This window comes from Crocuta crocuta, unplaced genomic scaffold (assembly GCF_008692635.1).
Source record: "Crocuta crocuta isolate KB4526 unplaced genomic scaffold, BGI_CrCroc_1.0 scaffold131, whole genome shotgun sequence".
NCBI classification, from domain to species: domain Eukaryota; kingdom Metazoa; phylum Chordata; class Mammalia; order Carnivora; family Hyaenidae; genus Crocuta; species Crocuta crocuta.
Genome location: NW_027528977.1, coordinates 4,175,227 through 4,186,890, shown reverse-complemented (window position 1 = coordinate 4,186,890; position 11,664 = coordinate 4,175,227). Strand labels below are relative to the sequence as shown.

Sequence of the window (11,664 nt, the reverse complement as noted above, 5' to 3'; positions counted from 1 at the left end):
AACAGAGGTAGGCTTAACAAGAGGAGTGTGCCTTGCTCTCTGCCTGTAAGAACTTCAACTGAAAAAGATGAACTGTAGTATTTTCCAAGTTTATAAATAAGTGGTTTTGCTACAAAGTTTACTGCTGTCATCACACAGGACTCTCTTGAGGGAATGCTTTTTGGAGGAGAATTTAAAAACACCAACCATAATTGGCCACTCCACTGGTTAAACAGTCTCAGGCAGCATCTTACTCTCAACTTTTTCTTCATTTTCCCTTTAACTAGGAACAATTAACTCTTAGTTGCATTTTCCAAAAACATGGGGTTTTTACTACCATTTGGGAGAAATAGAGCCAGTGTTTAAATTTTCATGCATGAACTTCCACTAAAGTATTTTCCCTCAAAGGTAACTAGATATTCATGTTACTACTGCTTTTCCTTAGAAACAGAAGTCTCTCAATCATAATTATAGGCTTAGAGCAAAGGAAACAGTAGAGAAGAAACTGAGAGCTCTATAAACATTACCGAAGAACCATGCCAAATATATATGTAAGTTCAGGTATGGGGTAACTCTGGGGTTAGCATTCTCAAAATGATATGTGAAGAGTATTTCAAAACATGGAAGTTTTAGAAGAGCTTTAAAATTTTTTGTTTTTAAAGGAAGTTTTAGCCTGTCTGGTTGTGCAGATAATCTTCCCTCCCTAAATCAGTGCCTCACTGTTTTGTTAAGTCCAGGGCCCAGCAGACTGAAACAAAAGGTGTGAAGTTCTTCTCATCCATCTTAATGGGGTGTTAATGACTGTAGAGGATGACTGTGACCATTTAAATGTGAGCACTATTAATCACCTAGAAAAAACACAAACACCCAGCTTAAGCCGCTGAAATGTAATTGCAAGGGACAGTAGGGCCCAATTTTGCTTTTGAATGAAGACTTGTATTAAGGAAAAATAGCTGCCCCCATGCCAGCCTGGCAGATTTAAAGCTAAGCCAACACGTAAAGGCCTTCTAACCTCTCATTGAGATTTAAAGAGCTGGTTTCTCCCAGGAACTTGCAGTTTAGCTGTTCTGCATCCAGTGAATAACTTTTGCCAGTGGTGTAAAAGCAGTGTTTCTGCAGGCAGTCACTTGCCAAATTATATCTCTTTCAGAGAAACTTTCTGTGTATCTTTTGATTTGAAAGTGTGTGCGCACGTGCCCGCGCGTGTGTGAAATGCTTCAAAGATATTTAACTCAAAGTTTTAAACAATTTTATTTCTACAAGGAGCTTGCTCTGACTCTTCCTGCAGTGTGCTTGTCTGCTTTTGAACTGTTATTGTTTTTCAGGTTTTTTTTTTTTCTTTTTTTTTTTTTGAGAGGGGGAAATCATGACTTTACCACTGGCAAAGTTGACAATATTTGCAGGACTCTGAATTTAAATCTGGAAGACAAGGTCTTTTATTGCTGCTGTTCTGAAGGTGGGCTAATGGAAGAGTAAACAAATCTAATTTCTAGAAAATCAGAGGCTTCTACGTTAGTATTTCTGTTAACATGTTAAATTAAGAGAAGTATGAGTGGAACAAGCTTTTTGCTGGGAAATGTGCAGGTCAGTGTGTGCCATCTAATTTGAACCTTGCCTAAAGTTTGAGTTTAGTCATCAAGGGGTGATTTCTGTTTACGTTTCTATAGATAGCCTTAAGACAATAGTCTTAAGAGGATGCCAGAGTGCACAATGTGACTTGGGGGACCTGGCTATGGGAGGCAAGGGGCCGCATCTGGTCCAATGTGACACTATGCCTCCATAGCAATAACTACCAGTGGGAGTGGTGACCCAGCCTGGCCTTATCTGATTCTGCTTCAGATACAAAATGCAAGTTTGGAGGGTATTTATCTCCACTGCTGGACATATTGTTGATTTTTATTTTTTGACAGGAACAGCCAAGCCACTTTTTGTTTCTTAAATTCACCCCTTGCATGTTGCCTAGGACAACAGGCACTTGGAAAGTTCACAGAAGAAATAAAACACTTCATTTGCCTCTAAAGTTAAATAAAATACTCATCTAGCGGTTACATGAGAGAGGCAGAGAAGCTGTGGATTTCAATAAGGCTAACATTCTAGGTTTGGAAAAGGTCAAGTGACCACAAATGCCTTTTGATGAAGTATTTGTTTTTTTCCCCTGTGTAATATTTGAATCTTAAAATGATACTTAAATTATTTTTTAGAAGTTTATTAACTTCAAATAAGTAGATTCTAAGGGGCTAGAAATGCCCTGCTCTCTCTGAGAGCTGTCACTGATGCTGCCATTGAGACTTCTGGGGGCGGGGAATTTAACACATTTGGGATACTGCTAGCTCCTTCCCCAACAGTTGGTGGGGGGAAGGTGGGGGAAGAGAAGGCAATCTGAGTTGGGACCAAGTAACAACAATGTATACATAAAGTACAAGTTATAGATTGCTGCTTGTCTTCATCAGTTGTCCATTCTGAAAGCTTGGTGAGTCTTTGGAAAATCCATGAATGTGACCCTCATTCTCTTTTCCTCCTCCTGTCCAATTGTGGGTTTCTCGAGTCTCTGAGTTGGTATGTTTGGAAGACTTCATATGATTCTACTACTTCTAAGTTGATTTTTAAAACTTCTGAAGTTGCTTCACTAAGGCTGTCTGTGTGGAGGGAGAGTGGAGGAAATGGACTTATTCACTTTTTCCACCAGGAGCCCTGGATTCAAATATTTGTTGGTTTCGTGGTTCTGCATCTGTCTCACTGTGTGGTCTTGGCAGGATGTTATGTTTTTGTCTCAGTTTCCCTACCTGTACAAAAGGGAATAATAATTACACTAGCTTACTCAGTAGGTTGTAGCCCTGGCCAACAAATGATTGCAAAGTACTTAAATCTACAAGAGAAAGTAGAAATTCTAAGTGTTAGCCTTATTCTCTTACAGAAGGTGATAAAGTAAAAGTGAGGTTTAATTAGTTAATATAAGCAAATTGAAATTCTCAGATGAAAGGCACTGGAGAAGTTCAAAGTCATTTTATTATTATTAATAATAGGTGTTGTACCTCTCTCTTTCACCTCCCTCATCTAATCAGCATACATTCCTTGGTTTAAAGGGAGTGTTCTCTCTCCAAATGACTTTTATCTACAGTGTTGAGACATTCCTTATCCTGTTTTATGGATATGGACTTTTAAATGACTATAAACAACTCCCTTTTTCATAAGCTCTTTTTTCTCTTAAAGAAGAGAAGGCAAATTGGCTCTTGGTTCACCTCTGTAAGCATGTGAAAGCGTTTATATGAGCCTCTTTTACAGATCTGTTCTTCTTTGGGATATCAAACGCCCCTTGCCTGCAGGCCCATGTTGTTCACCTCATGGACATTCTCAGGCAAGTTTCCCTCGGTCTACGTGGAAAAACCCACCTTTCTTTATATATTATTTATGTATCTAAATATATATGTAGATAGTCTTGAGTTGCATCTCTAATTTTAGCACCAAACCTCTAGGTCAGAATAATAAGTAGGGGGCATATATACTTTAAAAATTTGTATGAGTAGAGAATAAAAAGTCAAAATTTCTCAGGTGAAAGTAACTTGGCATATCTCTGACAAATGTGAACCTCACCTGGCTGAAGGGATGAGAAGCTATGGAAATAGCAGTGGCTTTAGTCAGAGTGAGAACTGGCAAACATAAATGCTCGGCTTCCAAACACTGTAGTTCTGGGTCTTTCACCTGCCTGGTAAAAACCATATTGAATAAGTATGAAACATTTATTTGCCCAAAAGAGTAAACAGTGCCTTATTTAAGTAGTATCTGGTAGAAGTTCATTGGCTCTTTTATTCAAAACATCAATAAGGATCTGTTTTATCCCATTGAATGATGCTTGGATTATGAAGAACAGAAGTTTATTTAAAATCTAATGAATAGGGGCACCTGGGTGGCTCAGTCGGTTAAGTGTCTGACTTTGGCTCAGGTCATGGTCTCACAGTTTGTGAATTTGAGCCCCGTGTCAGGCTCCGTGCTGCTAGCTTGGAGCCAGGAGCCTGCTTCAGATTCTGTGTCTCCCTCTCTCTCTACCCCTCCCCTGCTTACAATCCGTGTCTCTTGTTCTCAAAAATAAATAAACAAGAATAATAAAATAAAATAAAATCTAATAAATACAACCAATCTAATGAATCTAAGAGATAGCAAGACCATTTAGATGCGTTAAATAATGACAGGAATGTTCCAAAAGCAGATGATTAAATGTCACAGGACAGTGGCAGATAATGAACGCTGTGGACCTGACCTGGAACACTGTAGGTATTCAAGAAATCCTTCTGGATGAGTTCACAGGAAGTAAATGTCATGAGGGTAGGATAGCTGCAAAGTCTTGCCGGCAGATGTAATAGCTGAGCTGACTCTTGCTTCAGGCTTAGAAACTGAGGTAGAGAGAGGCTTTCTAAACTTCCCTTTAGATGAATCAGTTCTGGAGATCTAAGGTCAGATGGTGACTATAGTTAATAATATACTGTGTGGGAGACTTGAAATTTGCTAAGAGACTAGATCTTAAGTGTTCTCATTGGGTACCTGGGTGTACACACAAACACATGGAAACAGTAACTATGTGAGGTGATGAGTATGTTAATCATTTCACAATGTTACATGTATCAAATCATCATATTGTGCACTCCAAATATGTACAATTTGTCAATTATTTTTCAATAAAGCTGGAGTGGGGAAGTCATTCTAAATTGGAAGATGGTGAAGGGGAGTTATAAGGAGGGATGGTTACCGTGTGTTCATGAAAAATGAGTAAATCTGTGAGTGGAGCAAAGGCGCTGCAACTCTTTAACAAAGATGCTGCAGTGTGGACACTATCCGTGGAATTGTACAGTTTCTGAGTACTTCATAATTTCCCATTAGTTGCTCAAGGCTAAAAACCTACAGAATGGGTTGGAATAATTGTCTTTTGGGACACTGAAGCTGTGCTGCTGGCACTTAGCAGAAAGATGCAGTCTGTGGATTCCTATCCAGAGAAGTGATAGCTAATAATATGCAAGTGTTGGTACTTTAACAGGATTTGAAGCCTTAAGCTAGATACATTTCTCCTCTAAGGCAATTTCTTTTTTAATTTGAGAGAGAGTCAGAGAGAGGAGAAGAAGGAGAGAATTCTAAGCAGGCTCCACACTTGGCAACAGGGAGCGCACCACGAGCTGGATACCACAACCCTGTCATCATGATCTGAGCCAAAATCAAGAACTAGATGCTCAACTGACTGAGCCACCCAGGCTCTCCTCTGAAGCTGATTTTTTAAACAATTTGTAAGATTTGTAAGAGCATGCAAGTGAGCAAAGCAAAGTCATAGTGGAAGAGGCAAGGACGTTAGTCTTTAACTTTACTGTGACCAAAATCATACCATAGTCAACCTCCTACACTTTTTGGTATATAGAACCTTGCCTCACAGCCTCTGTATGAATGAAACGATATTGGGGAAATGGCTGATAATTGGAATCTGAAACCAGAATGAAGAATGGCTTTCCAGTGACCAACTCAGTATACCTGTTCTGAGTTGATTTTTACTAACTGAAGTTTCAGAATCTCATGAATGATTTGTTAAAAACAGTGACCTGCAAAACACTGTGTTGTTTTCTTTCATAGTTCTGTGGAAACATAGCCACCACGTAAAGAGTGCCTGTTACTTCAGGCTCTGCATATGTGCTTTCAGATATTATCTCCAATCCTTCCAAAAATCTCCAAAGGAATGTTGAGACTCTCCTTTTACAGCACGAAAGCTAGGAAAACAGCCTCAGAGAGGTTGAACAACCTCCTCATGGTTACCCAGCCAGGATTCAAAGCTATGTAAGTCCAAGTCAGTACCCTTTCTGCTTCGCCGCTCTGATTCTTCTCTGTGTAAAAATTAATTTAAAAACGTATTCTTACTCCTCTAAAATCTGAATGTGACATTACCTAGAGTACCACAAGACTACTGTTACTGTTATTATTATTATTGTATTCCTGTTATTTATTTACCGGTATATAAGTCAGAGGCATTTTCACACAGAAAGGCTAAATGTACTTATAGTCTGCACTTGATATTTATTCAATCCAAAGTTGTTCTATAGGTGGAGATTTAGAGGCAGGCACAAAAAATCCCTTGCCCCTCTCCCTGCTGCCGCTGCCTCCCCCAGCCTGTTGCACTGAACAGAGGCTGCCAGAACCCATGTGTCCATGCAGATATCAGTCTTTAACACAGAAGTTGGCAACGCTTGAAGAACAGAAACGGCTGCAGATGTTGAGGGCTGGGGAGTTCAAAAGCAGCCTTGCTATGTGGAATCCCACATTTGAGACTCTTTCTTTAGGCTGGGAAACTAATAACCCTCCAGTTTTTAGTTAAAACATTGTGCTTCTTTCAGCAGAAATATAAAAGAGCACTTGCCTTCTCTGCCTAGGCTGAGGCAGCCCTACCCTTTGTGGCTCGTGAACCTTGTGCTTCAGCCTTGGCCCCAGATTCACACCTCCTCCTTGTGACTGGCACTGGTTGAAAGGAAGGATTATGGCCAAGACGTGATCTGGCCAAACAGAAGGGTGTGGTGCCAGCATGGAGCCCCTCTCTCATCTCCAGCCCCCATCACTTCATCAGACATAAGCTATTTCTTAGGCTTCCAATTCTTCCATTATTTTTTTTTTCAGACTTGGCATTTTTAAATTCAACAGCGTCCCCATTATTTATTAAATACAATTCCTCAAATATGAAAACATCAATAGATTGCCTATGTTCCACCTAGTTCCTTTTTCCTTCTACTGCCACTCCCTTATCCCTCAGGAAGAATTCATGATCCAAAATCCACTGAACAAAACTCGATCCTGTTGTACTTTCCAGCACACCCACATGTTCCCTTGAAAATCCTTTCTCTTAATTAGGTGTTGGCCAGGTATATGTACTGTCTTTGTGGAACCTTGTGCCCAGTGCCTGTATGCGTATACATCTCAGTCTGGTCAACCAGATCAATCTCTCATCTGGGTGTCAATACATTAACTACACCACCCACTCATCCATTTTTGAGTTTCAGTCTTTCATTTCTCAATTTCTCATTTATGTTCAACTGCTCATACGACTCAGTGAATAATTCCCTTTGTCTCTCTTCTCAATTACCTTTTGTCCCAGGAATAAAATTGGAGGCTGTGACTTGGCCCTTGAATCAGCTTGAGGGCCATGTGGTAGAATTAGATGAGACCTATGGAATGGGAATCTGGAGAGAAGAGTACTTTTTCTGGTTCAGCAACTTGACTTTGAACATGCCAGTTTGCCTTTCTGAACCTCAGTTCCCCCTTCTGAAAGGGGGCTGGATGATTGATCTCTAATATCCATTAATTCATTCAAAGAGTGGCTAATGAGTGGCTAAGAAGTGGCTAATGAGTGGCTACCTTATACCTGCCCTGAGCTAGGTGCTGTGGATACAAGGGTGAGAACAAAGACATAGTTTCTGCCTTCATGGAGCTCACAATGTATGGGGGTCAGCTGTCAATGAATAATTCCATAAATAAACACGGATTTATCAACCATTCTAAATGCTATGAAGGATAAGCATAGCATGCCACTTAATAAGAGGCAGTGACCCAGTGGGAGTAGGCATGCGGAATGTATCAGGAGAGAAATATGGGAAGGTGTGAGGGGGATGGTGCAGGGGTTAATTAGGCAAGGAAGAAGAGAGAGAAGAGTCTAGGCTGAGGAAATGGCAAATGTAAACTCCCTAAAGCAGAACGGAGCAAGGTATGGGGAGAAATAAAGACCAGCAAGGCTGACAGAGACCACATCAGGAACAGGGGTTTAAAATGAGGCTGCAGCAGCTCCTGGGTGTCTCAGTCAGTTAAATGTCTGACTCTTTTTTTTTTTTTTTTAATGTTTTATTTTTTATTTATTTCTAGGAGAGAGAGAGAGAGACAGCGTGAGCAGGGGAGGGTCAGAGAGAGAGGGAGTCACAGACTGAAACAGGCTCCAGGCTCTGAGCTGGCAGTCAGCACAGAGCCCGACGCGGGGCTCGAACCCACGAACCGCGAGATCATGACCTAAGCGAAAGTCGGACGCTTAACCGACTAAGCCACCCAGGCGCCCCTGTCTGACTCTTGACTATGGCTCAGGTCATGATCTCACAATCATGATTTCAAGCCTTGTGTCAGTCTCCATGCTGAGGGTTGAGCCTGCTTAATATTGTCCCCCTTTGTCCCTTCCCTGCTTGAGCAAGTCCTCTCTCTCTCTCTCTCTCAAAAAACCAAAAAAAACTGGGGCACCTGGGTGGCTCAGGCAGTTGAACATCCATCTGACTTCGGCCAGGTCATGATCTTGTGCTTTGTAGGTTCAAGCCCCACACTGGGCTATATGCTGACAGCTCAGAGCCTGGAGCCTGTTTCAGATTCTGTGTCTCCCTTTCTCCCTACTCCTCCATCCCCATCCCTCTCTCTCTCTCTCAAAAATAAACTTAAAAAAAAAAAAACAAAAACAAAAAACCAAAGCTGCAGAGGTAGAGAGGCCAAGGTAAGCCAAGCTGAGAACCTTGAACTGTATGCTAAGTATAATTAGAGAGTTTGAAAATGGTAGAGTAGCATGAGACTTGCATTTTAAAAAGGTCACCCTACCTCTCTGAGAAGAGAATTGATAGGAGGCAGTGGAAACAAGAGTAGGGCATCCTTAGGATTTCTAGGCAAGAAAAAAGTAGAGCTTAGTGGTGGTGGCAGAGAATGGAAGTAGACTATGCTTCCAAGCTTGACTCTGATGCCCTTCCTTATGACTATGCCCTTCCAGTCACCATGGAGGTGATCCTGACCCTTCCTGCACTCCATCTTTATTTTAACCTCACATATGGCACATGTTTATTCTACTTTGTCGTGGTTACTCATTGTTTTATTTCCCCCACTGGATTGGAAGCCTTATAGTAATTACATCTTTACATTTTTTTAGGGGGCTTCCCCTTTCACAGATGCCCACAAATTCTACTACAGCACAGGAAATATGTGCCCATGGGTGTGACCCTTCCAGACTCATGTAGTGGAGACCTTGTTACCTGTCCTTGGATCTATATCTTCCTTATCTTTTTATTCCCTAAAAACAAAACAAAAACAAAAACAAAAACAAAAACTAGCCTTACGTATAATAGGCGCATAGTGAATGTTCAGGTGGGGTCTATGCTTATCTTCATGGACAGCTTTGTGAGTTGGTGTGACACCAACCCCAGAATGAAAGCCAAGGGATTCCTTGGCAACCTGAGTGGTCTCTGGCCTCCATATAAGTTAAATTGTCTCTGTCTTGGGGCACCTGGGTGGCTCAGTTGGTCAAGCATCTGACTTTGGCTCAGGTCATGATCTCCTGGTTTGTGAGTTCAAGCTCCATGTTGGGCTCTGTGCTGATAGCTCAGAGCCTGGAACCCGCTTAAGATTCTGCCCCTCCCCTGCTCATGCTCTGTTTCTGTCTCTCAAAAATATACAAACATTGAAAAAAAATTTTTTTTCTCTGCTTTCCCTGAGGAAACAGAGAAAGGGGAGGGACTGTGGTGGGGAGAGGAAGAGGAAAGAAAAGTGCTTTCAAGATCATATTTCAGAGTCATATTCTTCCCAGCTTCATGTTCTCCTGCAGTGTGCCTGCCTATGGTATTCTCACACACACAGTTGTGTGGTTGTTTCATTTCAAGTGTTGTACAACAGGGGGAGAAAATTCTGGAATGTCAGGATCATAGGCTGAGGCAGATGAAGCTCCCTTACCTGGTGCTGAGTTAAAGGTTCAGTTCCTTCTAGGAGGTTATTACTCACTCTCTGAGCTTCAAGGTGTTGTCCCGCATGGTTAGGGGTCCTAACCATGTTCACATTGTTCCTCTCCTCTCCTCTAACGCTAAGGTACCTTCTTCAGCTCCTTCATGGTCTTTGGCAGAGCACAGTCCTTTCTTATTTGGATCCCAGATCTAGCCCCTTGGTGTCAGGTTGAAGTTCTTGTTCAAGCTGCCAGTTTCTTCAAAAATTAAGAGCTCTGTGTTGGATTTTCCTTCATGAATTCCATTTGCTTTAAGTTTCTTCTCTCTTGTATTCCTAGGGACATATATTAGCCATTCCTCCAAGTTCTGGGATTTCAGGACAGCTCATCATATTTTTTTTTTCCTTTCCCTCAACTGCTTTGTTAAAAAAAGGAAAAAGGAGGAGAAACCTTAGCTTCCCTCAGTACCCCTCCTTTTTCCTCAGAGCCTACTTCTGATGCCCTCTACTATAATCTTTTTATGGGGCTCTGTAACAGATGATAATGTACTAAAAGCAATCTCTGTAAGACTCTGGGAAGTCCTTATTGTCTTCAGTTAGACTCTTTACAATTTTTAAGAACCCCCAGGCACATTTAAACTTAGAAAGCTGAGACCTTGTCTGAGATTACCCCTTATTCCATATTTATTTTCTGATGAGAGTGATATTTTTCTCTGGCTGATAGTTTTTCAGTCTAGAATTAGAAAATACTAGCATTAGAAGTAACCTTAGAGACCATCTAAATTCTTATCCACACTCTCATCCTATTGTTGAGAAATCCAAAGGCCTGGTGAGCCAAGCAGTTTGCCCTAAGTCATTTCATTATTTAGTACTAATCACTAGAATCTTTGTTTTCAAAGGCATAATTCTCTACCCTGTGCTTTATAATTCTCTTCTTTAATGCTCTACAGAAAGTCATGCAGCACAACAAAGGCAATGTGTACTCACAGGGCAGTGCATCATTCATTCTCTCAATCATTCACCAAGTATTTATTGAACACTTATATTAGCATGACGCCATGCTGATACACAGCTATTTCGCATAAAGAGCCTGATTTAAATGTAAACCACATATGATTAATTTCTGTTAAACCCTACTTATACACATTTTAAGTTATTTTCTTAGGAGCTGAAGAAGTTAAAAACAAAAGAAAATTTTGTAGTTCTATTATATACAGAGTGTCATTTTAGAAAAGACAAAGAGAAATCCATCTCTTTCTTGTACTGAGTTATAGATTTCTTGTGTTTTATGTAAATGTTTTAGTAAAATAAGAGACAGGTTAAGTTTTAGTGTTTGAAAAAAAAAAAAGAAATTAGTGGTAATTAAGGCCATTCTCAGAACAGTTACATGGTGGAGAAGAGGCTGTGAAAATTGAAACTTAGAAGGAAACTGCCAAAATGTTAGTTCTCCCAGAGAACTGTGATCAGATTGTCTATTTGTTTAATTATTTTAGAGTTCCCTTAGTACCGTAGCTTGAAAAAAGTGGTTATCCGAGTGCTGTCTGAAATTGCTCTTGACTTTATTGGAGGGAATACAGAAAGATGGATGTCTTTCTCAGTAGTGTCCCTATTAACTGCTCCCTTCAGATTTAGCTGTCTGTGGTCATTTTAAATAGCAAGGAATGGAGACAATAACCAAGTCTGACAGTAATTGCAAAGGTAGAAGCGACTGTGTCCAAACCACAACCCAGGGTCAAAAGGATGTTCATCCTTCTTAAGGTAAGAATCCTGATGTGATGCTGAAAGAGCACTGGTATGAAGTCAGAAGTCCAGAACTGACTGGTTCTCTCTAGTTCCAGCTCTTCACCACCGTGTGACATGGTCAGGCTACCTAACCTGGTTGACAACTCTCCTCTCAACTGTGGATGAAAACTCCTATCTTTCCATGACATGGTGTTGTTTTGAGAATCAAATAAGATCACTGATATACTAAAAGTGCTTTGAAAACTCAGAGACCTT

The 11,664-nt window shown here is 40.7% G+C and overlaps 1 long non-coding RNA gene across 1 annotated transcript in view; it reads right to left on the bottom strand.

Annotated features, from left to right (window-relative positions):
* Positions 1–2,547: 2,547 nt before the first annotated feature.
* LOC144225869 (uncharacterized) overlaps positions 2,548–11,664 on the bottom strand; it is a 53,299-nt gene continuing 44,182 nt past the window's right edge. Inside the window, exons 3-4 of the long non-coding RNA XR_013333448.1 lie at positions 3,571–3,678; positions 2,548–2,762 (exon numbers count right to left, since the gene is read on the bottom strand). This is a non-coding gene — a long non-coding RNA (uncharacterized LOC144225869). The remainder of the gene's footprint in view (positions 2,763–3,570; positions 3,679–11,664) is intronic.